Source organism: Macrobrachium rosenbergii, chromosome 14 (assembly GCF_040412425.1).
Source record: "Macrobrachium rosenbergii isolate ZJJX-2024 chromosome 14, ASM4041242v1, whole genome shotgun sequence".
NCBI classification, from domain to species: domain Eukaryota; kingdom Metazoa; phylum Arthropoda; class Malacostraca; order Decapoda; family Palaemonidae; genus Macrobrachium; species Macrobrachium rosenbergii.
In genome coordinates this window covers 30,773,792-30,789,883 of record NC_089754.1, presented here as the reverse complement: position 1 = coordinate 30,789,883, position 16,092 = coordinate 30,773,792, and the positions used below count along the sequence as shown (strand labels likewise).

General features: G+C 36.8%; 1 long non-coding RNA gene across 1 annotated transcript; it reads left to right on the top strand.

Moving 5' to 3' along the window:
* The first annotated feature begins 3,924 nt into the window (after positions 1-3,924).
* On the top strand, positions 3,925-15,755 carry LOC136845859 (uncharacterized). The gene is made up of 4 exons (XR_010855278.1): positions 3,925-4,029; positions 7,226-7,342; positions 9,756-9,874; positions 14,548-15,755. It is a non-coding gene; the product is annotated as an uncharacterized lncRNA (long non-coding RNA).
* Positions 15,756-16,092: the final 337 nt, after the last annotated feature.

The following is a 16,092-nucleotide window of genomic DNA, read 5'->3' as shown; positions in this document are numbered from 1 at the left end:
TGTAGCCTAATATTGATGCAAGAAATTGATTCAGAGTTATTAACGTCCAAAATATTGTGTCAAAAAAGGTGGTTGTCTAGACCCACCCTCATATGAAAATTAAAGTATATAAAATGCATATGTAGAGCAAATATACATGAATATTACAGTATATTCATACATTTCTAGGATAGTAAATTCTTTATGGCGTTTTAATTAAGGCGGCTAAAAGACGAGACAATAAAGAATATTTTAGACAAAACAGTGCCTAGCTGTCAAAAAAAAATATTTTGACATATCTTGAAAATAATGACACCATACTTTTTGTTATAATGCGGCTATAAAACAGGAGGATAGGGAAAATTCGTCCTATTAAAAACTAGCCTACTTCTTTTGTTAACTGAAAATTTAATGCATATCTGTCAACAGTTATGATTCATTTATGTAAATGAAAATGAAAAACTTATTTATTCATCTCATTTATTCAACTAGAAGGTTTTTTATACTCGCATAAAAAATACTTTCCTCTTTTCCACCTGAGAATCTGGGAGACTAGTAGGCTCTAGAGTGGTTTATCCCCTTAGGCGACTAGTAAACTCTGTAGTGGCTTAGCCCCTGGTGAGACTAGCAGACTCTAGATAGGTTTGGCCCAAAGTGAGACTAGTAGACTCTAAAGTAGGCTCCAAGGGGAGGCTAGCAGACTCTAGAGTAGTTTAGCCCCTTGAAGGGGTTTAGCCCCTGATGAGACTAGCAGACTCAATAGTGGTTTAGCCCCTGGTGAGACTAGCAGACTCAATAGTGATTTAGCCCATGGTGAGACTAGCAGACTCAATAGTGGTTTAGCCCCTGGTGAGACTAGCAGACTCTATATTGGTTTACCCCCTGGTGAGACTAGCAGACTCAAGAAAGGTTTGGCTGTATTCGAGTCTAGTAGACTCTAGGGGTTCATCCTGTTGTGAGACTCGCTGACTCTAGGAAGGTTTTTATGAGATTAGCAGATACTGTAGTGGTTTAGCCCTTAATAAGACTAGTAGACTCTAGAAATTGGCCCTAAGTGAGACTAGTAGACTCTAAAAGTAAACTCTAAAGGGAGACTAGTAGACTCTAAGCTGGTATAGCCCCTTATGAGATTAACAGACTCTGTAGTGATTTAGCCCTTAGTAAGACTAGTACACTCTAGAAGGGGTTGGCCTTAAGTGAGACTAGTAGACTCTACAAGTAAACTATAAAGGGATACTAATAGACTCTAGAGTGGTATAGCCCCTTATGAAACTAGCAGAATCTAGAGTGGTTTAGCCCCAAGGGAGACTAGCAGACTCTAAGGGGCTTAGTCCCCTTAGGGACTAGCAGACTCAGGAGAGAAAAAAAGTCGAAAAACAGCCGCAAGAATAACCGCATCCCCTCCCCCCCCCACCCCTTTCTCTCTCTCTCTCTCTCTCTCTCTCTCTCTCTCTCTCTCCACATACACACATGCAATCAGTTACCCCCGACGTGTCACGTAATACACAGACCTCCCACCCTCATTCCGCCGTCATCTACGCCGGCGGTACTTGTGCTGATCCGGTCCAATTCAGAGACTAGCGAAGACTTCAGAAGGAGCCGGCTCGCTTCCAACTCCGAACCCGATTTCCCTAGGCAGAGTCGAGATGTTATCGGGGCGAAACCCAACGCCTTCCCCGATTGATAAAACAATTCCAGGGAGTCCTGATAGTGTCAACAGATAAGGGAGGAGATTCTCGCGGTAACTCGAGATGATCTGGGCGAGATACGGACGTCACGTTCACACGTTCATGAAAAAAGAGAGAAAAAAGAAACTCGCTGACGTGATAGCTTGCGGAAACGAGGAGCGCGGACGTGGCGTTACGTTCGCATGGCCGTGTTCTCTCTCTCTCTCTCTCTCTCTCTCTCTCTCTCTCTCTCTCAATATACATTACACAATTCACCTCTGTCTCGTACGCGCTTGTGGATTTCGTGGACATAAAGTCCCTTCCTTTCCAGTACCTCCTTCATCCCACCTACCTAGACCTAAGCCTTCCTTCTCTCCTTTGTCCTAACTCTTACGAATTGTACACTCCTCTTCACCATCCTATTGCATTCCATTCTCACCCCATGAACAGACCATCTCAAAAAATCCTTTCTATTCTTTTACATAGGGTAATCTTTTACTCTCATCATAATTACCTTTGATTTTATTACGTTGAGAGCTCTTACAATATTCTTTTGAAGAAATCTAGGAAAATGGCGTCTAGGTACCAGAGGTTAGGCAAAAAGAGCAAAATACTACAAGTTTCTTTAGAGAAAAAATTCGATTTGCCAAAATCAATGTACCCTGCGGCTGTACTGCCCAGTTTTTGTCCTTACAATAGTTTTTTTATCTATAATGAAATGCATAGAATCTCAGCAGTTAGCATTATGTAACTATGTTTTTCCCAATGGTTCAAAAAATGACAAATAAAATGCACTTTAATGCAATCATTGTCGATCACCTCCAGTGATATTGCTAATGTCTGGCTGATTAGCAGTATCCGTTTTCTTTAAACAGCAAAGGTTACAATTTTTGGGGTAACTACAAATAATCTCTCTCTCTCTCTCTCTCTCTCTCTCTCTCGTTTTTGCACTTAAATATGACGGCTTGAATTTTAAAGCAGCTGAGTTATAGTTGTAAACCCTTGGTTGAAGAGTTAAATCTCTAAATAAGTAATTTAGCATAATTTATTAGCATAAAATGTCAATTTTAATCGTCCATTTTGTTTAAATCAAGATCACTGCAATATTTAATATGGTATTATATAGATATATTTGTTCAAGTTCGCCAGTTACTAACGAATCCTTCATTTTTATTTCTTAAATCTGCCAGTAGGTGTCCTCAGAGTGTTTCTTTTCTGAAGAACTTCGAGAATTTTCTTAAGCGTATTCCCACTGAAATCATGGACCAATTTAGTCATTTTAAAAACTTCCTGCGTCAGAAAATTTACAGTATTACTGTTATGTCTTGTGAGAAAGAGAATGGTTCATATAAATTTTAATTAGTGAGTAATTTAAGCAAAATATTTCATCATAGCTGACAGAATATTATTGGAATTACATGCAGTGCCCTGGTAGTGTTCAGACATGGGGAAAATTCCCCAGTTAGGGGAATTCAGGTAGTTGATGGGGAAATGGGGAATTTAGGTTGAATTTTGGTGAATTTGTTATATCTATTGGTATTTTCATCATATGATAAAGATAATTTAACCAAATTTATATCAAAACTTAAATTTATTTATTTGCTTCAAGACAATCGAATGTTAAGTATAAAGTAAAAAGTATAAATTATTAAAATTAATGCCATTATTCTGCCGTGATTGCAAAATGGATAAAATTGTCTCATGGTAACACACAAGCACACATATTATATTATATATATATATATATATATATATATATATATATATATATATATATATATATATATATATATGTGTGTGTGTGTGTGTATGTGTGTGTGTATATATGTGTGTATACAGAATATATATATATATATATATATATATATATATATATATATATATATATATATATATATATATATATATACATATATATATATGTGTGTATATATATATATATATATATATATATATATATTCTCAGTTCTATATATATAGAATACACGTATATAGATATGCCCATGTATAATGTACTAGAATACACAGTGGCTCCTGTAGAATGTACACCACTCTCCTCTGTAGAATCATTCCCCAAAGAAAAAATTAAGAAGCAGTTATCTTTACTGTTATTTAAAGTATCTCATATATGGTTTCTATGTTAATAACACATTTAGTATAACTTCGTCATCGATTACAGGGAAATGCATGGATATGGGTAACTTTGGGAAGTTCTGGGGAAAATTTTCCCTAAGTTTTGGGGAATTTTTGGAGCAAACCGTCTGGTAACCCTGTTTGACAGATTCTGCCGGCTGAGGCTCCACTGTTTTAGTGTCCATGTCACTGAGTGAGAACGTCTTCCACACACCTGTGCCATATTTTGGCAAATATAAGGCTCTTCCAGGTAATTCACAATTATATTTATATCTAGATTAATTAAATTACAATGGCTGGTCAGTTTTGTTTCACTGAGAGATGTGAATTTATCTAAAAAGGATGTGTAATTTTTGCATATAGCCTTCAGTAAGTCAGCCTAGGCTTAGCCTATGCCAAGACAGAACCGAGTGCAAGTTGATTTGCCCAGTAACAAGGCTTCATGTTAGGTAGCTTGCTTTCGATATGTTGCTGAAAGCATCTTTGTGAATTAAGAAGGCAATGAAATTAAATGTAAAGACTTTGTGGATGAATTGAAAATATAGCCCTATCATGTTAGTCAATAGCACATGACCTAAGGTTCAGAGGCAGAGACCCTATATATAGTATAACCTTTTAGGCTAGGTTATTTTGAGATGCAGTTGATATTAGTCTGTTAACATTTTATTTAAGAATCAAGTTAGGATTTGATAGAGGTAGGGATTACCTCATAGGGTATTACAAAGAGGCCTATGGTTACTTCTGTAATTTTTGTAACTCAATTCATCAAATCACTTATAACTTTTCTAGCGGGGTTTATATTACTTTCATGAGAAAGGAATAGTTATCGATATATCTTGCGAGAGTATGAACCTTGATATTTCATTGTAAGTTACTAATATATCTAGATAGTCTTCAGTCCATGTTGCCATATCTCTCTCATAATTATGGTGTGCGAGTCAAGTTTCAAGATTTAAGCTAGGCTAATGGAGTAGGTTGTTGTTTAACATACAGTGTCACATGAGGCTGCCAGGCTTTACGTAACATCCTAGGGTGTCTGGGAATGCCATTATTATCTTTACAGCCAAGTTGTGTAATATCTGATTGCATCGATGATCATTAATTAAAGCCAGTGACCACTGTATTTGGAATGAATTTAGGTTGCTAGAACCTTGTTATATATGTAAAGTTTAAGTTGAGGAAACTGGAATCGAGGGATTATATTGCATTACTAGTCATAAGGGTAATGTTGTACACCAAAATGTGTTCATGTTAAAAACAAAAAGTTAATAATTTGTAAACCCTCCACCTCATCTACATATATCAATGCTTTTTTTTTTTTAGCCCTAATACAATTGAATGCTGTTTATATTTCACAGAGTTTACCAAACTAAACAGAAGTATGGAGAAACAGAAACTCTCAAAATGTGCAGATTTATTTTAAAATTGGTGGTGTTATAATCCATATCAAAGCAAAGTTGACTACAATTCCCTCACAATGGGAGACGTGTTAAGTGTTCGCAATTCACAAAACACTAGAATAAGGTTACACTTATTCACTTCAAAAGTTACTACCCTCTCGTTCACTCTGAACACTTGGCTGATGCCATGTTCAGTTGTAGGTGGTTGTAGATTGGTGCTGTGTAACTGTTTGGTGTCTCTCCTAGTAGGACAACTCTTCTTCACAGCGTGTGCATTTCAGAAGTGTAATTTGTGGTGATCATCTCAGCAAATTTATTAGTGTGTTAATAATTTTGATCTTCTGGAGTCTGTATCTTTAAGGCATATAATTTTGTACCTCAGTGTACTGTATCAGGAAGAAAAAAGTTATAAAAACTAATTAAGGGTTGTGAGAGAATGTGCTGTTCCAGATTTAGAAAAATCATTGGTAAAAAAAAGTTGGAAAGTTCATAAGAGGTACCATTACATCACTGCAGACTGGCATAACTACAGGGTGCTATAAAAACTACAGTTTAGTTTACTGTAGACTGGTGTAGTATGGGGAAGTCTGTTACCGAAGTTGCGTAATTATTAGGAAAAGAATATGAAGCCAGAGAGGCAGGTAAATTTTTACTTGAGTACCATGGCTGCTGCTGTGAGCACCATGTTTAGTACCAGCCCCATGGAGATGTTAAAGTTACGTTAAAACATAAAAAAAAAACGTTAAATATCACATTAACAGTAAATTTTCTACATTTTTTTAGTATGATTTTAGTAAGCGTATTAACAAGAATTAGAGCATAGTATAAAAATTCCAGTATCAAGTTGCCGTCCTGAAGTAAAGTAATATCAAGAGTAATATAAACATGTCCTTGGGATATGGGTGTAATAATGCATTTTGGATATGAAGAATTTCTTGTTTTCCTACCCTTAAGAGTCAAAGTATTATTGTTAGCCTGTGTTTGCTTTGCTCTGAATGTCGTAAAGCACTGTAATGAAAGAAAATATTCACAAGAATTGTGAGAAAGTACAAGTTAGGTTATTTCAGGTTGGTCTAACTTCTGTTTAGTCAAATGTGTAAGGTGTGGTCACTTTATTTTGGAGATGGCTGAGGAATGTACCTTGTGTATTATTTTAGCATATTAAACCAGGTTTGTATGACAATGTCCAGCAAGTTCAAGTGAATCTTCAATCAATATTAGGCTGTGGTGGTTTGAAGTTCAGCAAAAACCAATGCTGTAGGGCTTGAGTGTCAGTCCTTCAGTGTTGGCCACTGTTTAGGAATTGAGAAATCAATTTGGTCGATCATTTCTTTAGTATATATTTTTTACTTGTAATATTACTCTTCTGCAGTAGAATAACCAGCCTGCTTGTGCATTTTTGTAGTCTGAGGACTAGTCCACGATTTTTTTCCAAACTAGTGATGAAAAATGGTAAAAGACAGCCTGAAAGAAGATAGACAACTAATTGTTAAAAGATTGAGGGACCGGAGGAAAAGTAGCAGCCCATTAGCACAGGGCTTAAGCAGCACAGTAAATCCTTTATTATTATCTACATGACACCATACCAGAGACACTTCTATCCATAGTCCCATAAGGGACTTTCAATTGTACTCCCTGGCCAAGCATAAAGTCTTATTGCCTCAGTTGCAATTATTATTGTTTTTACCTGTGGTTCAGAAATTTTCCGTGCTACTTGGTTCATTTTATCAGGTCATTCTCATACAGGATGAGGACATGTTATAAGTATAGTTCAGGCACAAACTTTTAAGTACAAGTTAAATTATGGCTGGGGAGTTTACATACAGGAATTATGCTCTATCTTGAGTGAGCTGTACAATGTGTTAGGGGTAGTACACTACAATTTGCAGCCAGATGTCTGAACGTGTACAACTGAATCCAGTACTTTTATTACTTGTGGGATTTGGGGCTAGACATTAATCTGGTTAAAGTAATATTATTTATATGGAATCTTGAAGAAAAGTTGAGCAAAATGTATTATAAACTTTATTTTGTCTCTTCTTTCAGAGATTTGCTTTCAGCGATTTGCTTTCAGCTTGGTCGACGAGAACTACCTAGGGAACAGTAACCAATATTGGATGCAGCATAAAGGCTACGTTAATTCCTGGGTACCCTGATAGTGCTGTAAGTACTTTTGTTTAGCTGTTTTCTAGGTGATATTACCTGTGCAAAACTACTGTTGTAAAACATACAGGTATGTAGGTTAGTTTTGCTATAATAACCCATTATATCATAATGGTTAAGCTCTTGGTTTAAACTTGAACCATCAGAAGAGTAGTACTGTAAAATATTCCCATGTTTATTGCATGAGTTAACCTCTCCAGTGTATCATGAGATTTCATGTACTTAGTAAAAGCAATGAGGATTTTTCGACATTCTCCTGTTTCAGGCAACTGCTGAATCTTTCATTAATGTCTTGGTCTCTTAATGGAGTCTATAATATTGTATATGAATGGAAGAGTGTTGTGGCTTGCAGTCAGACTTAGTCCTTACAAATTAACCCAAGCTACCCTTGAAGATACAGTATTGTAGGTGTCTTGGTCAAAGTTAATGAAGCCCATGTAGCTTAGGAAATCTATACGGTACTGTTAAAGTATATTGCATTTGCACTTTTATATGCATAGCACCATTTACTATTCACACCATAGGCTGTTGTGTACTGTAGGATTACCTGTCACTGTGCAACAATTTAGTCCCCAAACTGAAAATCTTTGGTATTTGTGCCTCTGAATATGGCAGATCCTCTAGTCATCAAGTTTGCTTTTGAATGGGGACAAAATAGGTGGATAAGGGTTACTGGAATTCAGGTAACTCAGATATATAAAAATTTAAACAAATTTTATCAAAACATGGTTAGGGGTACCTATTGCAGTCAAGTGTAGTATTTGAAGGCTAATAAATCGTCAGCCATTGAAAGGTTACCAGGAAATACATTTGCTTAATGACTGTTCAGTTAATTGTTTCTCTATGGTATAATATCCGTTTACAATACAAAGTCCTACCCGTTTTAGAATGTATTAGAGAAGGTGTGCATGATAAAGGCCACAGCCAAATTTGGAGAAAACAAACATGTACCAAACTTTTCAGCAGTGGACTAATATTTTAGACGACCTGCAACTACTTACAGCAATTTAACCTGTAGAATTAGTAGTCTGGTACTGAAGTTGCATAATTATTGGGAAAAGAATATGAAGCCAGAGAGGCAGGTAAATTTTCACTTGAGTACCATTGCTGCTCCTGTGAGCACCATGTTTAGTACCAGCCCCATGGAAATGTTAAGTTATGTTAAAACATAAAACAAGGCGGTAAATATCGCATTAACAGTAATATTTTTTACAGATTTTAGTATGATTTTAGTAAGCATTTTAACGAGACTTGGAGCACAGTATAAAAATTCCAGTATCAAGTTGCCGTGCTGAAGTAGCTGTAAAGTAATATCAAGAGTAATATAAATGTCCTTGGGATATGCATACAATAATGCATTTTGAATATAAAGAAGTTCTTGTTTTCCTATTCTTAAGAGGCAAAGTATTATTGTTAGCCTGTTTTTGCTCTGATCTGAATGTCGTAGAGAATTGTCACGAGACAAAATATCCACAAGAATGGCCAAAATGTACTAGTTAGGATACTTCAGGTTGCTTTAACTTCTGTTGAGTCAAATGTATATGGTGTGGTCACTTTAATTTGGGGATTGCTAAGGAATGTACCCAGGTTTGTGTGACATGTCCAGCAAGTTCAAGTGAATCTTCAATCAGTATTATGCCGTGGTGGTCTGAAATTCAGCAAATGCCAATGCTGCAGGGCTTGAGTGTCAGTCTTTTAAGTGTTGGTTACTATTTAGGAATTGAGAAATCAACTTGTCGACCATTTCTGTAGTATATACTTTTCATTTGTAATATTACTCTTCTGCAGTGGTCTAACCAGCCTAGTTGTGCGTTTTTGTAGTCTGAGGACTAGTTCACGATTTGTTTCCGAACTCGTGATGAAAAATGGCAAAAGACTGAAAGAAGATAGACAGCTAAGTGGTAAAAGATCTGATGGCCTGGAGGAAAAGTAGCAGCCCATTAGCTTAGGGTTTAAGTGACACTGTAAATCTTTTATTACTGTCTATATGACACCATACCAGAGACACTTCTGGCCATAGTCCCATAAGGGACTTTCAATTATACTCCACTGGCCAGGCATAAAGCTTTATTGCCTAAATTGCAATTATTATTGTTTTTACCTGTGGTTCAGAAATTTTCCGTGCTACTTGGCTCATTTTATCAGGTCATTCTCATACAGGATGAGGACGTGTTATAAGTATAGTTCAGGCACAAACTTTTAAGTACGAGTTAAATTACGGTTGGTGAGTTTACATACAGGAATTGAACGCTATAATTTGCAGCCAGATGTCTGAACATATGCAACTGAATCCAGTACGTCATTGCTTGTATTTGGGGTTAGACATTAATCTGGTTAAAGCAATATGATTTATTTGGAATCTTGAAAAGTTGAGCTGAACCCATTAGTAACTTCATTTTATCTCTCCCTTCAGAGACTTGAGTTCATTGATTTGCATTCAGCTTTTATCACTGAGAGCTGCTTAAGGAACAGTAACCAAGAACTGGATGCAGCATAAAGGCTAGGTTAATTCCTGGGTACCCTGACAGTGCTGTAAGTACTTTTGTTTTGCTATTGTCTAGGTGGTATTACCTGTGCAAAACTTTTGTGTTGTAAAACATAGACAGGTATGTAGGTTAGTTTTGCTATAATAACCCATTATATCTTAATGGCTCAGCTCTTGGTTTAAACTGAACCGTCAGAACAGTACTGTACAATTTCCCCATGTTTATTGCATAAGTTAAGCTCTCCACTGTATCCTGAGATTTCTTGTACTTAGTAAAAACAATAAGGATTTTTCGACCTTCTCCTGTCTCAAGCAACTGTTGAGTCCTTCATTAATGTCCTGGTCTCTCAATGGAGTCTATAATATTTTATATGAATAGACGGGAGTTTTGTGGCTTGCAGTCAGACTAAGTCCTTTCGAATTAACCCAAGCTACCAGTGGCCTACCCTTAAAGATACAGTATTGTAACTGTCTTGGTCTAACTTAACGTAGCCCATGTAGCTTGGGAAATCTATACAGTACTGTTAAAGTATATTGCATTTGCATTTTTTGCATGTATAGCACCATTTACTATTCACACCATAGGCTGTTATGTACTGTTAGATTACCTGTCACTGTGCAACAAGTTAGTCCTCAAATTGAAAATCTTTGGCATTTGTGCCTCTGGATAGGTCAGATCCTCTAGTCACCAAATTTGATTTTGGATGGGGCAAAATGGTTATTGAAATTCAGGTAACTCAGATATATAAAAATTTAAACATTTTAACAAGACATGGTTAGGGGTACCTATTGCAGTCAAGTATAGTATTTTAAGGCTAATAGATCGTCAGCCATTGAAAGGTTACCAGGAAATACATTTGATCAATGACTGTTAATTGTTTTTCTATGGTGAGTGTGGCTTTATGCATTGTATATAGCTAGTGGGGGAGTGATCACCTTCTACCCACACAGATCAATGCCCTGGAAGCAAGGGGGTGTTTGCTTCTCAGGCAGGTAAATTCCTTGAGAGTGAAATGGCTGGGAAGCACGCCAGCATGCGATTGGCCTCAGCATAACTGAACCTTTTGGGTGTTGGCATGCAGACAAGTTAGCTGCCCACTGCGACTGCAACACTGCGGCGAATTGTTCTTGTAGTTAACTAAAGAAACCTTGACGGACTCGGACAGAAGAGGAATGGCCCCCCGTCCGGTGCAGCCCTTAAATGGGCAGGGGATGCTAAGAATCTCACGGTCTCCTAATTCTTTTATTCATGCTAAAAATAGTTTCAAAATTGGCAACTGGAATGTGAGAACGCTGTTTCGGGATAGCAAAATTGAAGAGTTAGTGGCCGTTTTTATTTATGAATTAGACATTTGTGCCGTAACAGAGAAGACTAACTGGAATCGATAAATTGGATTTAGAAGAATTTGTTTGTTGACGTCTGGCCGACGGGTTGGAAAGCATTATCAGGGAATAGGATTAATGTTGGGATGCAATGCAGAGGAGGCTCTATGTGAAAGGGATCATATGGACAAGCGATCGTTGTACGCACAGTTCAAGTCAAATCATGGTAACATCAGTCTGTTTGTGTGTTAGGCACCCACTAATGATGCACCTGATGAAAGGAAAGACATTTTATGGAAAGCTGCAGGAAGGTATAGGGTGAGTCGCTAGACATGTTTTGATTTGTATCGGAGACTTCAGTGCAATAATGGGCTGCTCGAATGAAGGATTTAGGCTTGTATGGGTGAGATGGGTGTCGGTGGTAGGATGAGTGAAATGGAGTAACGTTTGGGAGTTTCTGTTTAGCAAATGACTTAGTCATTGGGGGAACGCTTTTTCAACATCACAGTATACACAAGACGACATGGGTGTCACGGTGTGGAAAATATAAAAATCAGACTGATCATATTGCTGTTAGTAAAAGGCATAGAAGCTCTTTGCTAGATGTTCGTGTTAATCGGGGAGCAGATATTGGTAGTGATCATCGTCTCAGCATTGCAAAAATAAGACTTAAGCTAAAAAGTCTGACTGGAAAACCTGTTGTTGATAGGTACGATATTGCTATGCTTAGAAGGGAAGGAGAGGAAAAGGAGTAATTTAGAATAGAATGCAGAAACAGGTTTTTGGTGTTGGAAACATTGGAGGAGGGAGGGAGAAGTGTAGATGAGATGTCGGGGGATGTGAATAAAGCTTTGCACGAGGCTGCTGGTTGCACGATCAGGAGGGGACTCAGATTGAGGAAAAAGATGTGGATGCCTGAGGAAACATACGATATAATAAAAGAGATGAGGCAAAATTGAGGAGAGATGCATTTTTAATGAAGATTTTGAACTAGCAAGAACCAAATACATGAGTTTGGATTCAGAAGTTAAAAGACTAAGAGAGATAAAAGAAGATCTGTTAATGAAAAGGTTGCGGAAACTGAAAAATTAATGAATAAAAATGGTCAGAGCAAAATGATAGCATATAAAGCAATTGGAGAGCTGAGTGGCAGTGCTGGTAAGCGTAAGGATATACCAGTCAGGGATATGAATGTGATTTATTGACCAAAAATGTTGAAATAACAAACAGATGGACAGAGCACTGTGAGACAGTTCTTAATAGACCAGTCCCCCTAGAAGAGGATACCGCCTGCGCAGGAAAATTTAAGTATTGATGGAGGTGAGATCAAGCTAGAAGTAGCACTCAAGGGAATAAAACTGTTATAGAATTGTAAGGTACTAGAAAAGGATGGTTTCCTCCCGGAAATGTTTAAAGTGGAAGAGGATAGATTAGTAGCTGTCTTGAAGATATGATTAAACGAGATATAGGTGACAGGGATAATACCATCAGGTTGGAAGAATGGTGTGACCATTAAAATTCCAAAGAAAGGAGATCTGAGTAGGTGTGGTAACTGGAGGGGAATCACTTTGTCACCTGTAGCCTTGAAAATTTTCAGTATTGTTGAATAGGTTGGAGCCAGTGATTGATGGTATTCTGAGGGATGAACAGGCTGGTTTTAGAAAGGGACGGGGTTGCAGTGATCAGATCTTCATAGTTAGGCATTTAATGCAGCAAGCTAATAAAATGAGAACCCCGTTAAGTCTTTTTTTTTTGTTGATTTTGAAAAGGCCTTTGATAGCATTTCGAGACGGACTATGGGAAAAACCATGAGGCATTATGGAATACCGGAAAAGTTTGAGGGGGTTGTCATGAACATGCATGAGGGCACATCTTGTAAAGTGATGGTTGATGGGTGTTTGAGTGATCCGTTTGAAGTTAGTCTGGTGTGATTCAGGATGGGCATTCTGTCTCCTCTGTTGTTTGCATTGGTCGTAGATTGCTTTGAGAAGGGTTAAAAGAGGAACGGATGCAGGTATATTCTGGAGGGAAAATGAGAAACTTCTTGATTTAGACTGTGCTGATGATATAGTTTTGATCTGCGAGGGACCAGAAAAGATGCGGAGAGTGTTGGATTGTCTAGTCAGTGAAAGTCGACAGGTTGGTTTGGTTATTAATAGCGGAAAAACTGAAATCATGAACATGAATATTGAAAATGCACAGGATTGCCGAACTGAAGGCATGGTTGTAAAACAAGTGGATAAGTTTAAATATCTGTGTACTTATTTATATAAGGATCTGAGCAAAGAATTTGTGGGGAAATTAAAAAAGGCTCATCAGGCAGTGGGAATGCTTAAAAATATTTGGAATAATAGCAATTTTTCTGTGCATACAAAAATCAAAATTTATAAGGTAATGGTTAGGAGTATTTTGATTTATGGACATGAGTCGTGGTGCAATATAGCGACTTCGGATAATAAATTCTTAGCATTTGAAAATAAGGCACTCAGAGGAATATTAGGAATTAACTGGAGGGATAGAATATCAAATAACAAAATTAGAGAAGTAACGGGGTGCAGCTGGTTGATGAGTATGTTAGGTTCTCATGCTTTAAGTTGCTAAGCAATGTGCATAGAAGAGAGGGAATAGTACACCGGGGTGGATTGCCCTTGGTAGAAGAGGTAGAGGCAGGTCAAAGGAGACCTTGGTTAAGGACAATGAGGCGGGAAGCAGGAGAAGTGTGTTGTGGAGATCTTGAGGAATTAGCCCAGGACAGAATTTGGTGGCGTAAGTTCGAGGCCCTACGCATCTACGTGGGTGCTACAGGAAATGATTAATTGATTGATTGATATTTTACCATTCACAATACAAAATCCTCCTCGGTTTAGAATGAATCAGAGAAGATTTTCATGATAAAGGCCACAGCCAAATTTGGAGAAAACAAACGTGTACCAAATTTTTCAGCAATGGACTAACATTTTAGACCTCCTGCAACTACTTACAGCAATTTAACCTGTAGACTCAGTGCATGCTAATTGCTTTACAAAGCATCAGCTTCCACATGTTGTTGTAGTGTCAGATGTATCACTGTCCAGTATCATAACTCTGTCTTAATCTTCACTTTGAGAGTGTAGAACTGGGATGCTGGTAGTGAAGCTGTGTATAATTGAAATGTTATTCACCAGTGCCTTGGTTATACCTGGCGTTTCTATATGTAGTTGTTTATTCTGGTAGCTTTCATCTGTACTTCTTTCCAGATGTGAGGTTTTTATCTTGTCCTATTGGACTGTGTGAATATTTTGAATGACGATGATAAATTATTGGTGATTATATAACCGTAATGATTATGAAATATAAATATTTGAAATTCCATGTACAAAAGAGGTGATATTTTTGTAACCTTTCTCATTTATTTCAGATTATTCTTCAAGGGAAGATTGTCTTTACCCAAGATCCTTGAAGACATCAGCTGTCCTCAGCATACAAATTTGTTAGCAAGCCAACCTAGGCTTTAATGCATTTTCAAGATTATAGTGGCTCATAAATTGTTTTTGATAACAAAAAAATACAGAATTTTACTTCTGAGGGCATTAATTTATAATCCAAGTTTTAATATAGTACTTCAAAGAGAAATTATTTTGTATTTTGACATTAGATTAAAAAAAATTCAAGTATGATCCAGGAAAAGAATTATCAATCATGGTACTTAACAAATATAAAATGATACTAGTCACAAAACATTACAGTTCATAACGTAATTTTTTCTTTGATTTTCCAGTGTTGATCAGTAAGTTTAATTTCAGAGAAAATCAAAACACTATCATAAATACCAAATACAATTTGCAGTCATCTAAATTACCAATGCCAAAATATATAGGGGAAAAATCCGAAGTTACTAGTTAAGAAAAAAGATAAACAGGAGCCAAAATGACTAATGATAGACTAGGAATCGCTTTAATATTATGCGGTAGAGTATTGAACCCAGACCTGCAAAGCACGTGGGATTTCTTATTAATTTTTGTCTGCTTTTTGTTTCATAAAACTTTACATGACATGAACATTTCAATTCACCCCCTCCGTTATTCTTAATCTAAATGTAGACAATGCATAATATTTAAAGTAAAATACTTAAATCAATCCCTTGTAGATGTATTTCTGAAGCATTAATGTTTCAGTCGTAGATTGCAAAGGAAAAATATTTATAGAAAAGCCTTTTCATTTTCCGAAATCAAAGCCATTAGGTGAGCCCTTTTGTATGTAAAATTTGAATGTGGAGGTCCACATAAGCTAAATTGTAAGTAGCACTTCAAATCAATGTTATTTGTTGATAGCACTTCACATTAATGTAATGTTAATAGTATTTCATATTAATGTTAAAAGTAACGTCAGCGATAATATTATGTAAATATGACTTCTAAAAGCATTCAAAACTGGAACTTAGTTTTTTTTTTTTCTGCAACGTTCAGTAGCACTTCAACTTCGTGGACTTCTGTATTTATTAGCTACTAGATAACTGTGTGTCCGTGGTTACTATTTTAAATGTGACACATATCCATTAAATTTAATGTTAAGTGTAAAGTACAGGTTAGTGTGGGTTAGGAACTACTACGTGGAATTGCTGTTAGCAAGATATCTAGAAATATTCAAGTGCAGGCTATGATATAGAGTCTATGATAGCTAACAGACCCTGTTGCTTGTCAGGAAGGCCAGACCCCCAAAGTGTCTGTTGAGGTGTTATTGTAGTTACAGGTTTTGTATACGAGTGCTGCTACTCCTGAAATGTATTTGGTGTTAGCTTAGGCTTCTCCACAGACCACAATGACAGGGGAAACTTAAAATGTCCAAGCCAACCATTTTTACAAACTAGTCACTTTGGCTGCTGTGTTTATCTTTTCTCTTGATTTGTAACTTCGGATTTTTCACCTCTGTTTGGCATTGGTAATTTTAGATGACTGTAAATTAT